General features: G+C 47.4%; 1 protein-coding gene across 10 annotated transcripts in view; it reads left to right on the top strand.

Annotated features, from left to right (window-relative positions):
• KAZN (kazrin, periplakin interacting protein) overlaps positions 1–21,639 on the top strand; it is a 970,648-nt gene that overhangs the window by 691,347 nt on the left and 257,662 nt on the right. The gene's annotated exons all lie outside the window — the stretch shown is intronic.

The raw sequence follows: 21,639 nt of genomic DNA on the forward strand, positions 1-21,639 counted from the left end.
TACCAAATTGCCAAATCTCAGTCTTGTCTCCATTGAGCAGTAGACAATTCAATGTCAACCATGTGGCAATTTCCCCCTTGCAGTCGGTATACCTATTTTTGGCATTTTCCGGGTTATGCTCAAAAGAGATGATTAATTGGGTGTTGTCTGCATAGGATATTATTTCAAAGCCACAGGACATAACTATCTGGGCGTGGGGCAAATTAGATTTTCAAAAGAGTGGGGCTCAAAGAGTAACATGGTTCGAGATTGAAAAGTGTCAAGTGAGACCACTTGGGTCCCGTTACCTAAATAAATTTGTAATCCTGTCTAGGACGCTCCCACGGATGCCTAACTCGGAGACTGTTTGAACCAAAATGGAATAAGAGTTGTGTCAAATGCAGTTGACAAGTTAAGTAGGACCAGCATAGCCGGAATTCCAGCATCTAATGATAGACTGATGCAGCAGACTACAGCCGCCAGTGCTGCTTTCCTGCTGTGGAAAGCTCTAAAGCCCGATTTTAAGGGGTCCAGTAGATGGTGTTCTTCTAAATAGGAGCAGAGTTTTTTATTCACAAGTGTCTTTAGAACCTTGCGTAAAAAAGGGAAGATCAAAATAGGCCGGTAATTGGCAGACTCTTAAGAGTTGGCATTCGGTTTCTTTTAAAATAGGTGAGATCTACGCAGATTTCCACTCCGTGGCATTATAGCGGAGTCGAGTGATAAATTGAACAAAGATGTGATGATAGATGTAATTAAGGTTGACAGAGCAGCCATTATATGAGGGGGGCAAGGATGAGAGGGTGATCCCGATTTGACTTTGATCATCATCTCTGACACTTGTTCATGTGTAATAGGCTCAAACTTCTCAATGAAGGCTAGAGAATTTCCGGGAGGGAGGTTCTTGGCATTGGAAATTCGATGAATTACAGATTCAGTGTGAATAGAAGCTGATGTAATAAAGACACCGAAGACCACAACCATTCTGAATGGTGGCTAAATCAAGCCACCGCGTCAACAATGACCAGGTCTGAGTTACCCCTGATAACTGCTGTCATCCTCAGAGGGCCTTCTCAAGCAACATGGTTTTATTGTCTTTTGCTGTTACTGAATATAACTGAAGAAACGTGGCAGAAATAGCCTAGAACATACAGTTCAGCACAATTGTTCGGCAAGGGTCGAAATGTGGGCCAGACTTAATGCTAATTTCTATCAACTGCTTGGGGGAGATGATAGTGAAGGCGATCAAGCTTGTTCAGTCGGGTAACACGAAAGCACAACAGAGTGGGGTGGGGTGTGTTGATGAGCTCAGATATTAGCTACTTTGCCAAAGAACGATTGGTCATATTCCAAACAAAACTGGGGCAAATGCAGAGATGCCTCATCTGGGTAAGACAATTTTGAGGCTGACAATTTTGTAGACATCATTCACTTTACTAGATGTACTGAAGAGAAATTTGGTGTTCTCAATAGACTCTTCTTTAAAGTTTTCTCAAACAGATTCATTGTAGTCCGTCCATCCTTTCTATTCCATTATTAATGCCTCAGTATTTAGCAGTGCAAGCCTAAAATCCAACAACGGTGCAGGCTTGAGGATAACAACTCGCTTTCAGTGTGAATGGAGTAAGATCTCGGAGGCCCCCCTTAAGCGAAGACAGTATCACTTCAGAGAAGATGTTGGTCCTTGAATGAAAGTTTGCATACACCAATGAACTTGATACTCTCATCATATCCAGATGGGCTTTTGCTCAATCAAAGGCAAGGGAATGGGATACTGCATTCAGTCTTTAAGCACATTAGATTAATTTAGTATATCAAAACTTCTGGGCCTGCGATTAAGGGCCCAACGCGTATCAGGATAGGTTGGTACACCAAATGACATATGGTGCCAATAATCTGTGCTTCAATTTTAGATGCAAAAGGCTGACAGAAGCAGTTCCTATTCGCAATGGTCAAACCCTCTCTCCATGTCAAAGATGGGTGGTCCAGATGAAATACCTCAGCGAGCACTAAGCTATTACAGTGATAGTCAAGACATCCAAGTCAGTGTTTATCTTTGACTCTGACTTCCCTTTCACGAGCACAGCTTTCAGCAAAATAATTTTAATTGTTGGAGCATGCAATCAATCAATCAATCAGATTTATAAAGCGCGCTACTCACCCGCTAGGGTCTCAAGGCGCTTTATATGTCAATAGCAGAATTCCCATCTTCATAACCTGAAAAAAGGCCAGCAGCCTGCACTATTTGACAAAGCTGAGCCTTCAACCATTAGCAGTGAAAAGCCTCTAATTTCGGACTGATGCTAAAGGCATTACAAAATGTCTTCCATATTAGGAGATAGGTGAGACCTTACGTTTTTTGCGCCCTAGCCGACATGTTTAATTGCACGTCTGCTGCATGGACTTGCAGTTCACTGGTTTAAAAGACATAGGAGGGACGAACTGAAAGTGTGACCTGATGTGCAGCCAATCCGGTTACTGCAAGCAAGGAAATAAAAGAAAGACAAACGCCAAAGTGGCCAGGACACCTTTGGTGTGAAGCATCTACTAGGAAAGCAAACTTAGGAAATGGAAACCAAAAGAAACTAAAGTAATGCATTTACTGGCACCTTCAGGTAACGATCTGCAGGTTGCTGTGAGGTTAGATCAACAGCAGCACAAACAAAACGCACTGGTGTGCACAAAATGTAAAGTGTCGAAGCAATAGTTTGGTCCTTCGCACACTTATGGACTTAAAAGGCCAGTGGCATAGTAGGGTGGGAGGGGCGGTCCGTTCCGGCCAGCACAAGTTTTGGGGGCGGCGGCCTCCCCCACCCCATTTTACCTGCCGTCTCGGTGCAATATTCGCCAGCAAATCCCTGCTCTTAAATTTGGCTGCGAAGGCAGGGCAGCAATCGTAGCAATTGCCAGCACCATGCCCCCAACAACTCTTCAATGCGGCCGCTGCAGTATGGCAAAAGAAGGGACCGCCACTGGCGGCTAAAGGAAGAAAGAGTTAATGAATCACAACAAGATGCCTGTTGTGGAACCCGTTAACTGCAATGAAATACAAACAAAACAAAAAGATCCAGAGACATTCCAGGTGCTGATAACGGATCTATATAACAAGGTAGATGAAACCCTAGAAATGTAAACCTATAAATAAAAGTGAACTTAAGAAAACGCTTCCAGACACTTTAATTAAAAAATATAAATAAAATAAAATCAGCTCAGCATTCAGGTGGCATCTACTTGTCACCCACGCTCTAGCCTCATGCACCAAGAATTAAACCAATAACTTTTGTTGTAAAACAGGAGAGGGAAAAAGATACCCATCTAGTAACCACATTGCACAGTATGAAAACCTGTGATAAATCCTGGCTTTCCTACTTTATCAAACTGTGTGATCCTCCGCAAATATTTTATTTAGCCAAGCCACCCTTTTCTTTATGATCACATTTGAGAGCACCTTGAAAAACCTAATTTCAGGATGTGCACTGGATGATAACTTATTTTCTTTGAATTAATAGACTATGATGTTGCTCTATGTATAATAAAACACTAGGGGCCAGATGTAGGTATCGAAATACCGGTCGGTAACGGCCGAAAATACAGATTTTCGGGCGTTACCGACCGGTATTTGGATACTGAGATGTAGGGCATCTTAAAATACAGATTCGGTAATTTTACCGAATTGGTAATTTTACAGAATCTGTATTTTGAGATGTAGGTGGCACTGCCACAGGGCTTTAAGGATTCGTTATTTACCACCAACCGTTAGTTGGTGGTAAATAACAAATACCTGTGTATATGCAAATCTGTGCATGTACACCTGTGCCATGTGGCACACATACAGAATCTTACCGATTCGGTAAAAAATACAGAAAATTTACCTAAATCAGATTTACCGATTCTAAAATACAGAATCTGTAAAATTCGATATTTTAGGATCTGTAAAAATTATTTACCTACATCTAGCCCCAGGACTCTTATATGGTACATATGACAACTGATTTGCCTCTCGCAGTTTACTAATCAGACTCCCCAGGATATTGTGGAATGGATTAAGAATTTTGTGGCACAAAAATTGAAATTTTGCAGCACATTATTGCATTTTTTGTGGCACCTTATTTTAGTGACGTTTAGTAGTTGTCCTAAAAAAAAAAAAGGGGGAATCTGCCAGAAAAACTCATGGTGTATACTCGCCTAATCACCACTCCATAGGGCTTCTCCTCACACTGACACAATGTCGGGATAGCAATGTGGGCTAAAACCCTGGTCAGATGTAAAATGTTTGGAAGATAATCCTATAAGAGGAGTGGTGTGAGTGTTAAAGTATACTTAAGTGGAATTGGCAGGAAGAAAAAGGAATGGTGTAAAACTGCTAACACTACCTTCTGGTGGTTCTCAAATTTTCTTCTTGTCCACTGTGGGTGTTGGTGTGAGGAAGATGTCTGCCTGGGATATTCTTTGTAGCAATATTCAATAGTTTTGCAAACTTTCAGCTTGTGATTGATGGTGGACGGTGGCGATGGTAAATCTGGTGTTCACTTTTTTTTTTTTTTTATTACAGTGCACTGGAAAGATGTGACAGCTAGTGGTTACCTTTGAAATATAATAGTTGGCTGGGGAGAGGCTAGTGCTACAATTGTCCCTCAACAACAATCATGTCCAAGCTTTTATAAACTATAAAAATCTACAAGCAGAATGACGAAAAATAACCAACCAAAGTGTTATGGGTAAACACATAATGTATCACAACCGTTATTGACTCTCATTTTTTTAATGTTTATTGGCAGTCCGTAGTAAATGGTTTACTTCTGCCTACACTTTATACGCACACAAACTTATCAGGTTACGCCATGCCTTCAGGGACACTGTGTTCCAGTACTAGGCGTTCCTTCTAGCAATCACTGTTTTCAGCTGTGTTGGTCCAGTTGATTCAAGTTGAAATATTATTGTAATTGCATTCATATAGCGCTTACTACCTCTCATAAGGAATTGAAGGGGAAACAACCCTTACAACGCAACTATTACAACGCACACCGTTACAACGCACACCATTACAACGCAGGATCCGTTACAACGCATGCCTTTACAACGCATGACATTACATAGCAGATGCTATTACAACGCATGCCATTACAACGTAAGTATTGGTAAGTATGTTATTTTTTTTAATCATTTTTTTAAAATGTAAATTAAATAAATTAATTTAAGTAATAATATATATTTAATTTTGGATTATGGGGTACAGGGGTATTTTTAGGTTTCAGGGCTAGGTATGGGTTTTGGGGTACAGGGGTATTTTTAGGTTTCAGGGCTAGGTATGGGTTTTGGGGTACAGGGGTATTTTTGGTTTCAGGGCTAGGTATGGGTTTTGGGGTACAGGGGTATTAGGTTTCAGGGCTAGGTATGGGTTTTGGGGTACAGGGGTATTTTTAGGTTTCAGGGCTAGGTATGGGTTTTGGGGTACAGGGGTATTTTTAGGTTTCAGGGCTAGGTGTGGGTTTTGGGGTACAGAGGTATTTTTAGGTTTCAGTGTTAGGTTTGGGTTTTGGGGTACAGGGGTATTTTGTTTCAGGGCTAGGTTTGGGTTTTGGGGTACAGGGGTATTTTTAGGTTTCAGGGCTAGGTTTGGGTTTTGGGGTACAGGGGTATTTTTAGGTTTCAGGGCTAGGTATGGGTTATGGGGTACATGGGTATTTTAAGGGTTCAGGGTAACGGGTATTTTTAGGGTTCATTTTTTAAATAATTTTAAATAATTTTATTATTTTTTAATATTCTTTAATAATAATTGTTTTTTTTAAATAAACTATTTTTTAAAGTATATATATTTACAAATTAATTATTAAAAAATAATTTAATTTATTAAATTAAATAAATTTTAATAAATTAAATTTTTTTTTTAAATAATATACTTACATATACTTGCGTTGTAATGGCATGCGTTGTAATAGCATCTATGTAATGGCATGCGTTGTAAAAGCATTCGTTGTAAATGTATCTGCGTTGTAAAAATTGCGTTGTAACGGTGTGCGTTGTAAAAGTTCGCGATGTAACGTCATACGTCCGAATTGAAGGGCTTCACCGTTAGCAGCACACTACTCAGGATTCAGACGTTTGTGATTATTCTAGTGATTGTTGTTGGGATTAGTTTTAGGCTCTCAATGAAATCATTCCATGCACTTGTTCCAGTTTGATCCGCTCTGGGTAACCTTGGCTACTGGACCCAGTACCTAAACTATCACTGGAAGCAGGAACATTTGACTACATGTTATGTGCATGCAGAAAGTACATTAGCCAAGTAGTTCCTTTTAATTTGGGTGGACCATATGACCTTTACGTAGGTTACATGCACATCTCAGCAGCAGGTGCATTATGCCCCAGCTGCCTCTGTCAGGTGTTTGCTCATCTGCCCTTCAAAGTAGAAAGTTGGACAAAGCTATGTACCTCTGTACACAGAGTTTACTGCTTTAAAGTGAGAGGAAACATTGAACCAACTTCTTGTCCAAGAGACAGCTAAGCCAATAACTGAGGGCGAATCAGTAGCGTTTTTATAAACCAGCTGCAAACTTCCCATAAATGACAGGAAAAGGTTTGATAAAGTCAATGCATTGGAATACAGGAATAAAAAACAATACTTTTACACTTTGTCGCTCATCATACTCACTGTATGCTGCCGCAGCAGTTGACGGAACACCTGACTTGAAGTGGGCAAGCCACTGAAAGCTTGAGCCAGATGCCTCGCTGTGGCTCAGCTCAAGGTCCTGTAACCTCAGGCTCAAAATGAGCCGCGCTTTAGGTGATGTAGCTGAGTAACCTGGGCAACCAGGTTTGAATTCCGACCTCGGCTCAGTATCCTGTGAATCCAGTCAAATGCCCTTGTGCCAAAAAAAAATCGCGATTTCTGTATTTTGTGAAGCACTTTTATGTCCTTAGGCAATGTTTGCATATTTGTACACTGCCAAAAATACAATGTGGTTTCTGCCTGTCGCCCACGCTCTAATCTCGTCCTCCAAGGCTTAAAAACCAAGCATTTTGATGTCTGAAGAGGTATTCATCTAGTGGCTGGTTTGCATAACTTGAAACTGAACAATCTGGGATCAAACCCCGCTTCCCTGCGTGGCCAAATTGTGTGATATTAGGCAAATAGGTTTTCAGTGAGCCTCCTTTTGCTTCATTACCACATATGAGAGCACTTCAACTATGCGAGTTCAGGAAGTGCCCTTAACACAAACATATCTTGTGTTTCATTTACTAGTATATAATGTTGCTCCATCTTTAATAAGAATCTAAGCCACATAAAGTGTGCACATGAAAAGTGGCTTGCCTCTCAGTCGGAGCCACTGTAATTTTAAGATTCTTCGGCTTTTTACACAGAATTATTGATTGTCTGCATTTGCCACATAATCCATCATCTGATGCATAATCTGCATATTTTAACAAAAAACATTTTTTGTTTCTAGCTCAAACGCCTAAAAAGTTACTAAAGATGTGGCAACATTTGTTTGTGCGCAGTGGGGGGTATTTCGCAAAGGTTAATTTGTCATTTTTCAGTAGCTTGTTTATGCATTTGGTTGTTAAATTGGAACTGATGAATGAAATATTTGCCCAGACAGTATTACTATGTGAAAAAAATATAAAATAATTAAATAATACTATCAAAAAAGTGCTGCATTACTCTGCATACTTTGCTTTTCTTCCCACATAATTTACCAAACCCTGCTGCATAATTTGGTGCCACCCTGCCACATCATTTCAGTAGCCCTGCTCTTAGTTCACTAATAGCATTGTCATCACGTTCAGGGCAGAAATGTTGTTGTTCTGAGTTCATATTTAAACACTCTCACATTAATAAATATTTTTCATTGAGGATATCTAATCGGATGCACTAAGGTGAAAAGCTTCTGCATTTTGAAGACACCTTATCAAATTCTAACAATTCCTTTGTTGCATGACTTGCATGCCAACTATATTCAGGACTTGGTTCGTGCACGAGCTTTTTGACCTGTGGATCAAACTCCTCCTTTGTACCTGACATACCCCAGGCTTCTTCTCTTTCATTTAGGTTGGCAGGTGAAGGAGCGGGCAGAGGGAGGCTGTGTGAAGCGAGTAGGAAAAAATAAGTCAAAATATAGCAGAGCTCATTAATGGTTAAAAACTCGGATTTATATTCAAGAAATAAAATACGGATACATGCCTGGCTCTCCCCACTCTACACATCAAAAAAGAAACGCCAGTAATAGGAAGAAGGAGGTAGAGCAGAGGGAGGTCATGTAAAAAATGTTTAGAGCATGTCTTGGGAGGGTGGGAACAGTGGCGAGGCCGCTAGACATACTGCCACTCAGGGCGGACCCTAAGTTTTCTGCTCGGTGCAAGTAAGGAGGGGGTGGCGGCCGACAGTCAAACTTGTTCTATGGGGTAGGGGGCAGTTGGGGGGCGGGAGGGAGGGTTTGGCAGTCGGTGGACGACTTGTTCTGGGGGAAGAGGGGGCGGCAGGTGGATGGTGGTAGTCGACAGACATAAATTGCTCACCTCTGCTGCCCCAAAAATAGTGCCGCCCTGGGCAGACTGCCCCCCTAGCTAGGCCACTGGGTAGGAATGCAACAACACGCATTTACAATGCAATGGTCTCTGCTTTATTAAAGTTAGAGCTATTGGCATTGCAAATGGCATTTTTTTCATTTTTCGTTTTTTTTTTTTAAACATAAATGATATTGTCATTTACAATGGCAATAGGTGAGAGAGTAGTAGAGAGTATTAGCGGACACAGAGCCACACATACAGACAGAGCCACGCACACACAGACAGAGCCACATACACACAAACAGAGCCACATACACACAGACAGAGCCCCCCCCCACACACACACACACAGAGCCACACACACCCACACAGCCACACACACAGCCACACAGACAGAGCCACACACAGACACACACACAGCCACACAGACAGAGCCACACACAGACAGAGCCACACACAGACAGAGCCACACACAGACAGAGCCACACACAGACAGAGCCACACAGACAGAGCCACACAGACAGAGCCACACACAGACAGAGCCACACACAGACAGAGCCACACACAGACAGAGCCACACACAGACAGAGCCACACACAGACAGAGCCACACACAGACAGAGCCACACACAGACAGAGCCACACACAGACAGAGCCACACACAGACAGAGCCACACACAGACAGAGCCACACACAGACAGAGCCACACACAGACAGAGCCACACACAGACAGAGCCACACACAGACAGAGCCACAAACACACAGAGCCACAAACACACAGAGCCACACACACACAGAGCCACACACACACAGAGCCACACACACACAGAGCCACACACACACAGAGCCACACACACACAGAGCCACACACACACAGAGCCACACACACACAGACCGAGCCACACACACACAGACCGAGCCACACACACACAGACCGAGCCCCACACACAGACCGAGCCCCACACACAGACCGAGCCACAGACACACAGACCGAGCCACAGACACACACAGACCGAGCCACAGACACACACAGACCGAGCCACAGACACACACAGACCGAGCCACACACACACACACACACACACACAGACCGAGCCACACACACACACACACACACAGACCGAGCCACACACACACACACACACACACACAGACCGAGCCACACACACACACACACACAGACCGAGCCACACACACACACACACACAGACCGAGCCACACACACACAGAGCCACACACACAGAGCCACACACACACAAGGACAGAGCCACACAGAGACAGAGCCACACACGCACAGACGGAGCCACACACGCACAGACAGAGCCACACATGTACAGACAGAGCCACACATGCACAGACAGAGCCACACATGCACAGACAGAGCCACACATGCACAGACAGAGCCACACACACACAGACAGAGCCACGCAAACACACACAGAGCCACGCAAACACACACAGAGCCACACAAACACACACAGAGCCACGCAAACACACACAGAGCCACACAAACACACACAGAGCCACACACACACAGAGCCACACGCACACACACACAGAGCCACACACACACACAGAGCCAACACACACAGAGCCAACACACACAGAGCCAACAGACACACACAGAGCCAACAGACACACACAGAGCCAACAGACACACACAGAGCCAACAGACACACACAGAGCCAACAGACACACACAGAGCCAACAGACACACACAGAGCCAACAGACACACACAGAGCCAACAGACACACACACAGCCTCACACACACACAGAGCCACACACACACACAGAGCCACACACACACACACAGAGCTACACAGACACACACACAGAGCCACACACAGAGCCAACACACACACACAGAGCCAACACACACACACACAGAGCCAACACACACACACACACAGCCACACACACACACAGAGCCACACACACACACACACACACAGCCACACACACACAGAGCCACACAAACACACACACACACAGAGCCACACACACACAGAGCCACACAAACACACACAGAGCCACACGCACACACACACACACAGAGCCACACGCACACACACACAGAGCCACACACACACACAGAGCCAACACACACAGAGCCAACAGACACACACAGAGCTACACAGACACACACACAGAGCCACACACAGAGCCAACACACACACACAGAGCCAACACACACACACACACACACACAGAGCCAACACACACACACACAGCCACACACACACACAGAGCCACACACACACACACAGAGCCACACACACACACACACACAGAGCCACACACACACACACACACACACACACACACACAGAGCCACACACACAGAGCCAACAGACACACACAGAGCCACACACACACACACACACAGAGCCACACACACACACACAGAGCCACACGCACACACACACACAGAGCCACACACACAGAGCCAACAGACACACACAGAGCCAACAGACACACACAGAGCCTCACACACACACAGAGCCACACACACACACACAGAGCTACACAGACACACACACAGAGCCACACACAGAGCCAACACACACACACAGAGCCAACACACACACACACACACACACAGAGCCAACACACACACACACACACAGAGCCACACACACACACACAGAGCCACACACACACACACAGAGCCACACACACACACACACACAGAGCCACACACACACACACACACACACACACACACACACACACACACACAGACAGAGCCACACACACACACACACAGACAGAGCCACACACACACAAGGACAGAGCCACACACACACAAGGACAGAGCCACACACACACAAGGACAGAGCCACACACACACAAGGACAGAGCCACACACACACAAGGACAGAGCCACACACACACAAGGACAGAGCCACACACACACAAGGACAGAGCCACACACACACACAAGGACAGAGCCACACACACACAAGGACAGAGCCACACACGCACAGACGGAGCCACACACGCACAGACGGAGCCACACACGCACAGACGGAGCCACACACGCACAGACGGAGCCACACACGCACAGACGGAGCCACACACGCACAGACGGAGCCACACACGCACAGACGGAGCCACACACGCACAGACGGAGCCACACACGCACAGACGGAGCCACACACGCACAGACGGAGCCACACACGCACAGACGGAGCCACACACGCACAGACGGAGCCACACACGCACAGACGGAGCCACACACGCACAGACAGAGCCACACACGCACAGACAGAGCCACACACGCACAGACAGAGCCACACACGCACAGACAGAGCCACACACGCACAGACAGAGCCACACACGCACAGACAGAGCCACACACGCACAGACAGAGCCACACACGCACAGACAGAGCCACACACGCACAGACAGAGCCACACACGCACAGACAGAGCCACACACGCACAGACAGAGCCACACACGCACAGACAGAGCCACACACGCACAGACAGAGCCACACACGCACAGACAGAGCCACACACGCACAGACAGAGCCACACACGCACAGACAGAGCCACACACGCACAGACAGAGCCACACACGCACAGACAGAGCCACACACGCACAGACAGAGCCACACACGCACAGACAGAGCCACACACGCACAGACAGAGCCACACACGCACAGACAGAGCCACACACGCACAGACAGAGCCACACACGCACAGACAGAGCCACACACGCACAGACAGAGCCACACACACGCACAGACAGAGCCACACACACGCACAGACAGAGCCACACACGCACAGACAGAGCCACACACGCACAGACAGAGCCACACACGCACAGACAGAGCCACACACGCACAGACAGAGCCACACACGCACAGACAGAGCCACACACGCACAGACAGAGCCACACACGCACAGACAGAGCCACACACGCACAGACAGAGCCACACACGCACAGACAGAGCCACACACGCACAGACAGAGCCACACACGCACAGACAGAGCCACACACGCACAGACAGAGCCACACACGCACAGACAGAGCCACACACGCACAGAGCCACACACACGCACAGACAGAGCCACACACACACACACAGCCACACACACACACACAGCCACACACACACACACACACAGACAGAGCCACACACACACAGACAGAGCCACACACACACAGAGAGCCACACACACACAGAGAGCCACACACACACAGAGAGCCACAAACACACACAGAGCCACACACACACAGAGAGCCACACACACACAGAGAGCCACACACACACAGAGAGCCACACACACACAGAGCCACAAACACACACAGAGCCACACACACACAGAGCCACACACACACACAGAGCCACACACACACACAGAGCCACACACACACACAGAGCCACACAAACACACACAGAGCCACACAAACACACACAGAGCCACACAAACACACACAGAGCCACACAAACACACACAGAGCCACACAAACACACACAGAGCCACACAAACACACACAGAGCCACACAAACACACACAGAGCCACACGCACGCACACACACAGAGCCACACACACACACAGAGCCAACAGACACACACAGAGCCTCACACACACACAGAGCCTCACACACACACAGAGCCACACACACACACAGAGCCACACACACACACAGAGCCAACAGACACACACAGAGCCAACAGACACACAGAGCCTCACACACACACAGAGCCTCACACACACACAGAGCCACACACACACACAGAGCCAACACACACACACAGAGCCAACACACACACACAGAGCCAACACACACACACAGAGCCAACACACACACACAGAGCCAACACACACACACACAGAGAGAGAGCCACACACAGTGAACAGAGGCCAGAAAAAACAATCACAACGAGGAAACAGGGGGCAGAAAAGCAAGCACGACGAGGGAACAGGGGAGGCAGAAAAGTAAGCACAACAAGGGAACAGGGGGGGGCAGAAAAGCAAGCACAACAAGAGAACGGGGGAAGCAAGCACAACGAGGGAACAGGGGGGGCAGAAAAGCAAGCACAACGAGGGAACAGGGGGGGCAGAAAAGCAAGCACAACGAGGGAACGGGGGGGTCAGAAAAGCAAGCACAACGAGGGAACGGGGGGGTCAGAAAAGCAAGCACAACGAGGGAACGGGGGGTCAGAAAAGCAACCACAACGAGGGAACAGGGGGAGGAAAAGCAAGCACAACGAGGGAACGGGGGCAGAAAAGCAAACACAACGAGGGAACTTGGGGGCAGAAAAGCAAGCACAAGGAGGGAACGGGGGGCAGAAAAGCAAGCACACTGAGGGAACAAGGGGGGGGAAAGCAAGCATGAGGGAACGGGGGGCAGAAAAGCAAGCACAAGGAGGGAACGGGGGTAGAAAATCAAGCACAACGAGGGAACGTGTGGGTAGAAAAGCAAGTAAAATGAGGGAACGGGGCAGAAAAGCAAGCACAACGAGGGCTGCGGGCAGAGGGAAGGTGAGAGCGGGACGGAGGAGGGCAGAGGGAAGGGGGAGGCGAGAGCGGGACGGAGTAGGGCAGAGGGAAGGGGGAGGTGAGAGCGGGACGGAAGAGGGCTGCGGGCAGAGAGAAGGGAGGAGGTGAGAGCGGGACGGAGGAGGGCTGCGGGCAGAGGGAAGGGGAGAGCGGGACAGAGGAGGGTTGCGGGCAGAGGGAAGGGGAGGCGAGAGCGGGACGGAGGAGGGCTGCGGGCAGAGGGCAGAGGGAAGGGGGGAGGCGAGCGGAGCCGAGCAGCTCCAGAAAGAGCCAGGGAGATGGGAGTACTTAGTTTATACCTTTTCTTGAGCCGCGTTCTTTATGGGATTCAAAGACTGGTACGCCACCTTTAGCTCTAACGTGCAGGCTGCATCTTGCCCACTCACTGCCCACGCCGCAGACCTCCAAAAAGGAATCCCGGACTGCAACCCCAGTTCCTACAGTACCCACATGGTGCATTTCTAGGCACCTCACCTCAGTGTACGCAACCAATACATCCCCGTACTCCACCCTTCTCCACAGTGCCTTCTGTCTCCGCTACACACCCAACCCCCGGTGTTTAAACCCTCCGTCTGCAGTGGTTCCCCTTCAACTGCACTGGCTCTCCCCTCCATTTACAATGATCCGCGCCAACTTGTCTGCGTTGGTGCCCTCAAACTTCGCTTTGAGGCGAGAGCGGGACGGAGAAGGTCTGCGGGCAGAGGGAAAAGGGGGAGGCGAAAGCGGGACGGAGGAAGGCTGCGGGCAGAGGGAAGGGGGAGGCGAGAGCGGGACAGAGGAGGGCTGCGGGCAGAGGGAAGGGGGGGAGGCGAGCAGCTCCAGAAAGAGCTGAAGTACGGCCCTGCAGCAGGCAAAGGATGAATGCGCAGCCGGCGTGTCCCAGTGTCCCCGGCGACCCTCGGGTTTCTCAACTCTCCTGCCACCCCGGCTGTTCCCTTAGCTTCTCTAAGAACTAAAGCTTAGCAGCCGAAAAGTCCTACAAAGGGGCAGGACCGAAGCATCCATTTGTCAAGGGAGGGGCGGAGCTGAGAATCAAACGACCGCGAACCTCTGCTTTTGTAACGTTCTTTTGTGGTTTGTGTTATGAGAAGATGAGGAAGACAGAAATACCGTATTTCAATCGACACGTTTGCAATAATTAATTTTTGGTGTGCTTGGATGTGCGCGTCTGTCACGGACGAGGACACCTCTCCCCGGAGTGAAGGGGTCCATTAGCTGTGGCAGCGAAAGACGCCGGCAGCACGTGAGACAGGGGACAGGGAATGGTAGACTTTGGATACCCAGGGGTCTTGTGCCGGCACGTAGACACGCACAACGGGAGAGGGCAGTGCTGCAGACTCAAGCGCAAAGGAGTAGCTGTAAAAATGAAAAGTCTCCCCCCCTCCCCCTCTTTCAACTATATCGCGAGTGGCATCAGTGAAACGAGTGAACCAGGCACTCGTTCGATTGTTTTCCTCTGGGAATTCTGACAATGTGTCCTAATACAAATAGAAAACAAGCCGTCCGGAGGGCAGTCCAACACCACCATCTTTCTCCGAGGCGAGGCAGGAATGCCTCGGAGAAATGCAGCGTCATTTTGGGATTCAAGGGCGTGTTTTCTGTCTCTCCTCTTCCCATAGGCTGGAATGTAAAAATCCAGCCAATGGGAAGAGGAGAGAAAGAAAAGAGAAAGAAAGTAAAAAACACCCCCCCCCCCCCCGGAATCCCGGCTTAAACCGAGTGATGCCCCTCTCCTCCAATGGCTGGCCTCCGTTTAGGAAGCCAGCCTGAGCTCACTCTGCACAATTTAAGGCCATTTCTGGTTCTCTTCAAGAACGCTGCAGAATCCCACCTGGCCATGCCAGCAACGTGTCCGCACAGAGCCGAGGAATGTCAGCCTGCGATGTGCCCTGCTGGTGAACACTGGCTCATTCTTCAGAACTGCTGCCTAACGAGAACCCCGAGGGTTCGTCCGCAATTCTTCTCATGAACCTCTGTACGACTGATGCTGGCGGCACAGCTGTTCTCAGAGCTCTGGTGAATTGCATTCTAGTGTCTGCGGGGCCTGACCTCAGGTGCTCTGCGGGTCGCGTTTCACACCGTAAGTGTTGCACGCGGGGTGCTGGCGGCTGCTCAGTTTTCCAACTGGGTGCTTCTTGTTTTAGGTCAGGTCAGGTCGGGTTAGGTTTTGACAAGCGTTAGATTTATTCTATTTTCCTTTGCCTATGATAGTTCTATGTTGCGTGTGTACTTTTCTAACAGATGATTTGCAGCACTCTTCTAAAAAAAATTAAAAAAAAAGAATATATATTTTTTTAATCTTCCATGAGCAGAGGTTCTTAACCTTTTAACTTATATTCAACCCCTGGTAAAATAGTACTGGGAGTGGGGGACCACCCCCTGCTGTAGCTATTTCTATAAAACACAGAAATACAGAAACTAGTATAAGCGAAACAAATTCACGTATGGAATATTTTACTTCACAAACGAGCAAAAATCGAAATCTTTGTTAATGGGAAAGTGGAAACTTTTTAGAAGTCTGGTCTTATTTCTAAAAGACTAAGCTACACTCCAGCATATCACTGTTTGCTCCTAAACTATGCAGGGGGAGCGGTCCACCCCAGGCGGCACAAGTTTTGGGGGCGGCGGCCTACCCCACCGCTCTTACCTGCAGCCGCCATGGATTGGCCACCGAGGAATCACCAGTCTCCAATTTCACATTCCTTCACATTTAAAGAGGATTTCATATTTTTTCAGCTTTACATTTTTCTTAAGGTGTATACAGCTTATATGCCTGCCAATAATATTTCGTTTTCTAAGACGTTGAGAAGGTCTCACAGACCCGAGGATACTACCCGTGGCTGAAAATATACCCAGGGCCATGGAGTGCACTACAACACTGTACAACAGTTCTTGAAATATTTTAACAGACTACATCGCCCTCAAACTAATTCCACCGACAAATACGAATTTACCTTAGCAGCAACCTATGTTTAAAGGAAATGTTTTAAACACTTTCTTAAAAAAGCCTGAGGAAGTGATATGTCATTCCAAAGCTTGGGTACAGGATTGAATATTATGGCCAGTGTCTGTTTCCTTTTTAATGCTCACCTGTGACAGCGCATTCGCTCTCGTGAAATATTTTTTACTAGAAGGGGCCTTGGAGCTTTCCATTTATTGACTTAATTGTCTCTTCTTTGCCACCTCCTAATCAGTAGCGGCTACTACCGGATGGGGGTGGTTAAGAAAAAAAATCACTTGCCTCGGAACGGTCAGCCGAGAACCCCTTCTCTTCCTGCCTCTAGTCCTGGCAGCAGGAAGCATCTGGGCTCCTAGGTCCCCCTAAGCCAATCACAACGCTGCATGCAGCGTTGTGATTGGTCTGAACGCCATAGTTCGGCGCTCAGACGGAGACAGGGAGGCTAGGCTGTGCATGTTCCCCACCAGACTGTGCATTCTAGCCTGGTGGTGAACATGCAAAGTGCACATGACCGTTTAGCCAGCCCAAGAGGACTGGCCAAGTAGTCATGTGCACTTAAACCACTCCTCCCATGCTCTGGCCAGCCCTGCCCGCATGAAACAGACTGAAATAGTAAAAATAAAATTATAATAACAATACGTTATTGTTATTTTGTTTTTCCTTGTGAGCAGTGGGGCAGCACTCCCCCGCCTTAGCCGAGGATCCGCCACTGCTCCTAATCTAACAGTTCATGCCAGCTTCACTTAATTTCTTTCTTCTAGAGCAGGGTTCTTCAAAGTCAGTCCCGGTGGGCCGGATCCATGCAGATTTTTTGCATATTCCCATTTTGATAAATGTAGTTATCTTAAAAATCTGGCATGGATCCGGACCCCCAGGACTGACTTTAGAGAACCCTGGTCTAGAGCATAGACCAAGTACTGATTGCTTCATTTTGATTAGAGTCCTGCTGCTCGGGCTGTGATAGAGGCATTCTTTTTCTATCTCCTTTTCCTAATGTCCGTATTTCTTCTTCCACTCCCACCCACCCACACTTGCTCATGCTGCTCTCTGTGTTGCTTCTGCCCTTCCTCTCTCCCTTGTCTGTGATGGTTCTTCCTCTCCCATCCCCAACTTGTCCATGTTGCTTCTTCCCTCTCAAAAATTACAAACGGGGGTATTACAGTATTTACATTGTCTTAAATAGCATTCACATAAGTATGGGTGTGGATCCTCGCCTACTCTTGTCCTATCTCTCAAGTGTAGAATTCTCCACTACCGGTGTGTTGAACTCCACACACACATTTCTACATTGTAGGTGTATTTGTGAGAAAAGGAAGGGGTGTGATTGGAAAATGAGGAATATCTTCTAAAATGTGGGAGGAGGAAAGGGAAAATTAATGAAGACATAGAGAGTCCCGTACAAATACAGAAGCACAACTCCTAAAGGATAAGTCCCTTGCAATTCGGTAAAGTTACACCCATATCTGCTGTAGAAATACTACAGCCCAAACATGCTCAACTCTACTCCAGCCAAACGCTGAAGTAAATCGCGTACCACACATGACCACTCAATGGATGAAAATTGCATACAAGTGAAAGGAGATGGAGAATATCACTACCAGCACAAAGTCCAATACCTAATAAATAAATACAATGGTCTTTTAATTTTACCTGTTGTGCAAAAACAAATTCATGACATTGTAAAAGTATAACAATTCCTAAACAAAACATTAAATTAATGTAAAAGTCATAACTGTGCTCCCAGCAGTATTGATTTTTAAATGTGTAATATTATCCTCAGTTGAAGCTGTACATGTCCCCACTCCCTAATTAGTGGTCCCACGTAGCAGAACAGTGACATGGGGTGACCGCCGTTTCCTAGTTGCGGCCCCCAAGATCTGGAATACCTTACCATACCACATCAAAGCCAGTCCATCGCTCTTACAGTTTAGGAAAAATCTGAAGCCGTGGTTATTCAACCAATAAATATAGTACACCTACCGCATCCTCACCTCTAAGGAATGACATAACTGCAGTCTAGCGCCGAGACACCCAAGGGTAATTGTTCGCGCTCTATAAATGTCAGAAAATAAAATATCAGGGTTTGAGGAAACATACCCCACCCAGAGTTCCTGAATTGCATCTTGGCCAAAATGTATGCCTTGGCATGAACCTACATGTGTCGATATTATGTAGATTTCCATTTGTGAATTGTGCGGGGGTGGCTCCTCCATGTGGGCAGAGGAGTGTTGCCCCACTGCTTTCTCGCACTGCGAGAAGTAGAAACATAAAATGGTATAAATGAGAAGGCAGAAGTGTTTGGTTGGGGGCGGGTGGGTGGGCGGTCCTGCTCCAGGGCAGGGGACGAGTGGCTTGCCCACTGTTGTGGGCGCTGACGGTTTGGTCGGCCCCAGGGGTGACCAAACCAGTCATACGGACTCTCCGTTTTCTCCATGTATGCTGCATGCAGCCTCCATGGAGAAAATGGCCTCCCCATAGACGCCCGTTTGGTCGGCGTCCCAACCAATCACAACGCTGCCATTGCAGCATTGTCATTGGCTTTGGGGAAGGGAGGGAGGCTACCTGCTAACTGGGACTCGGAGCAGAGACAACGCGACGCGGGACCGAAGGTAAAGGTACGTTTTTAAAATGTATTTATTAACCCCCCCTGCGTGACTCCCCACCCGCGTGACCTCACCCACCCGCGCTACCTCTAAAATTGAAAACTCTGCTCTTTAAGTCACTGCGAAGAAATGTGTTAAAATCTTGTCTGAAGGTGTAATTCCTCTATTACTTGCAGGTTTGACCCTGTATAATCATAGTGGCACTTGGGCTGTTCAGAATACCACTGATGGAGCCATATGATGTTGAAAATTTTCCAACTTCATGACTTTGCAAAGTTAGTTGATAACACAGTTTTGTCAGCGAGCCAACCGTGTACACTCTCAGTGGCCACCCATACTCCCTTTGAGTATAATTTGCTAATAATACCCTAATCTGCCATCCACTGTTATAAATTGAAACACAGAAGTACTGGTTCTCATTTGTCATATCACACATCTGCTCCCAAGAAGTGCTGGTGCTCTCCCATGAAATGTATTGCAACAGAGGTGAGAGGTACAGGTACCCTCCCTTTTAAATTAAAGATGTACAGATACTCGTTATCGGACAGTACCTGCCTGTTTAAAACACTGCTGCCACCCATGCCTCTGTTTATGCCATTCTTTTACACCAGTCTCATAAAAAAAACTATCTTTGATTCACCTTCCCCCAGGTACTACACATGACTTAGCTGATACTGCCCAGGGATCGCCCCCCTCCCCCCTTCACATTAACATTTCTTCCCCCTGTTCCTTCTTGTTCCCCAAGTTGTGTTACTTGGTCATTACCGAGGGTCCACCCTCACCTGTGTGCCTTATGATACATGGTATTTGTTCAATGTTCACGTCACCTCAGCCGTATGAGGCTCCACAGCCTCGTATATTACTCCAATGTCTTATGCTCTGCATGGTGATGACTGTCTCCCTTTCTAGGTCTTTAACCCCTTCACTGAGGCGGCTATTCTGCCGCAGTGATAAGGGGGCGGGGCGGCCACGCGGCGGCCGCATGCTGGTGATGGAACCGCTCCGTCACCAGCCGCGGTTGAGCTGTGCTGATGACGGAGCGGTTCCGTCATGGCCCCGCCCGCTCAATAGAATGCCCAGCGCAGGCGCGGAATCCGCGCTGCGCAGGTGCGGCGGCAGGGCCATGACGGAACCGCTCCGTCATCAGCACAGCGCCACCGCAGCTGACGACGGAGCAGTTCCGTCATCAGCATGCAAAGGGTTAATAAACAGATTTGATGTTAAAAAAAAAATATCTTTGATTTTCGTGACCTGGTTGTTCAGATTGTTGACTGTACATCCTAATTACGTATGAAGGCCTCTAATATTTTGCTGACTGGAGGCCCATCCTCTGAGCTTGCAGCTGTGTGTAAATATGCCATGACCTTGCCCCAGACCCAGCAGCCTGAAGGCTACCCTGAATTCAGGAAAGTGTTTGCCAATCTGCAGATGAGAGCATGCTCCCAACGAAAGCTTCCCTTTTCATTCAGTTAAGCTGTGTTCCTGCCTTGTCTGTCCCGTGGGCCTTTAATAATTTCCCCATGTGCTCTCTTAGCTTATTTTACATTTTCTATTTATATTTTACACCTGTTTTCAAAGAGCGCCAAACGTTCGCCATTCTAATAATGGAGAAAAACAAACAAAATAGGGGAGCGCTTCAAAGTCTGGCACCTCGCCATTCCTCTTTACGTGTATTTTTTGTGGAATTTTGTTTTTGCTAAACTTCCTGCTCCCTCAGATGTTCTCTAGCTGTGGGGCGCATTCAGACAATGCCATATTTTTGTATGGAAGTACCTTGTTATTTTTAGTTTTATCTTCCTCGCTTGCCTCCTTGGCTCGGTCTGCCATCTGTGCTGCAAACCGCCTGCCTTAGGAGTGAAGGGTGTGGGAACACGATCTGTTTTGTTGTAAACTCTTTGTGTTTTTGGATTGGCGGATCGAAACGTAGACTTTTTCGCCTGACAAGGCGATAAGATGCTCGGATTATGCACGGTTGCCTTTTTTACAGTTATGTGAACAGAGATGTGTTTAAAGCTGCAATGACGTTAGTATGGTGTTGCAGCCGACAGGTTCAAGGTAGCAAATGTCTTTGTCTT

Source organism: Lissotriton helveticus, chromosome 5_1 (genome assembly GCF_964261635.1).
Source record: "Lissotriton helveticus chromosome 5_1, aLisHel1.1, whole genome shotgun sequence".
NCBI lineage: Eukaryota > Metazoa > Chordata > Amphibia > Caudata > Salamandridae > Lissotriton > Lissotriton helveticus.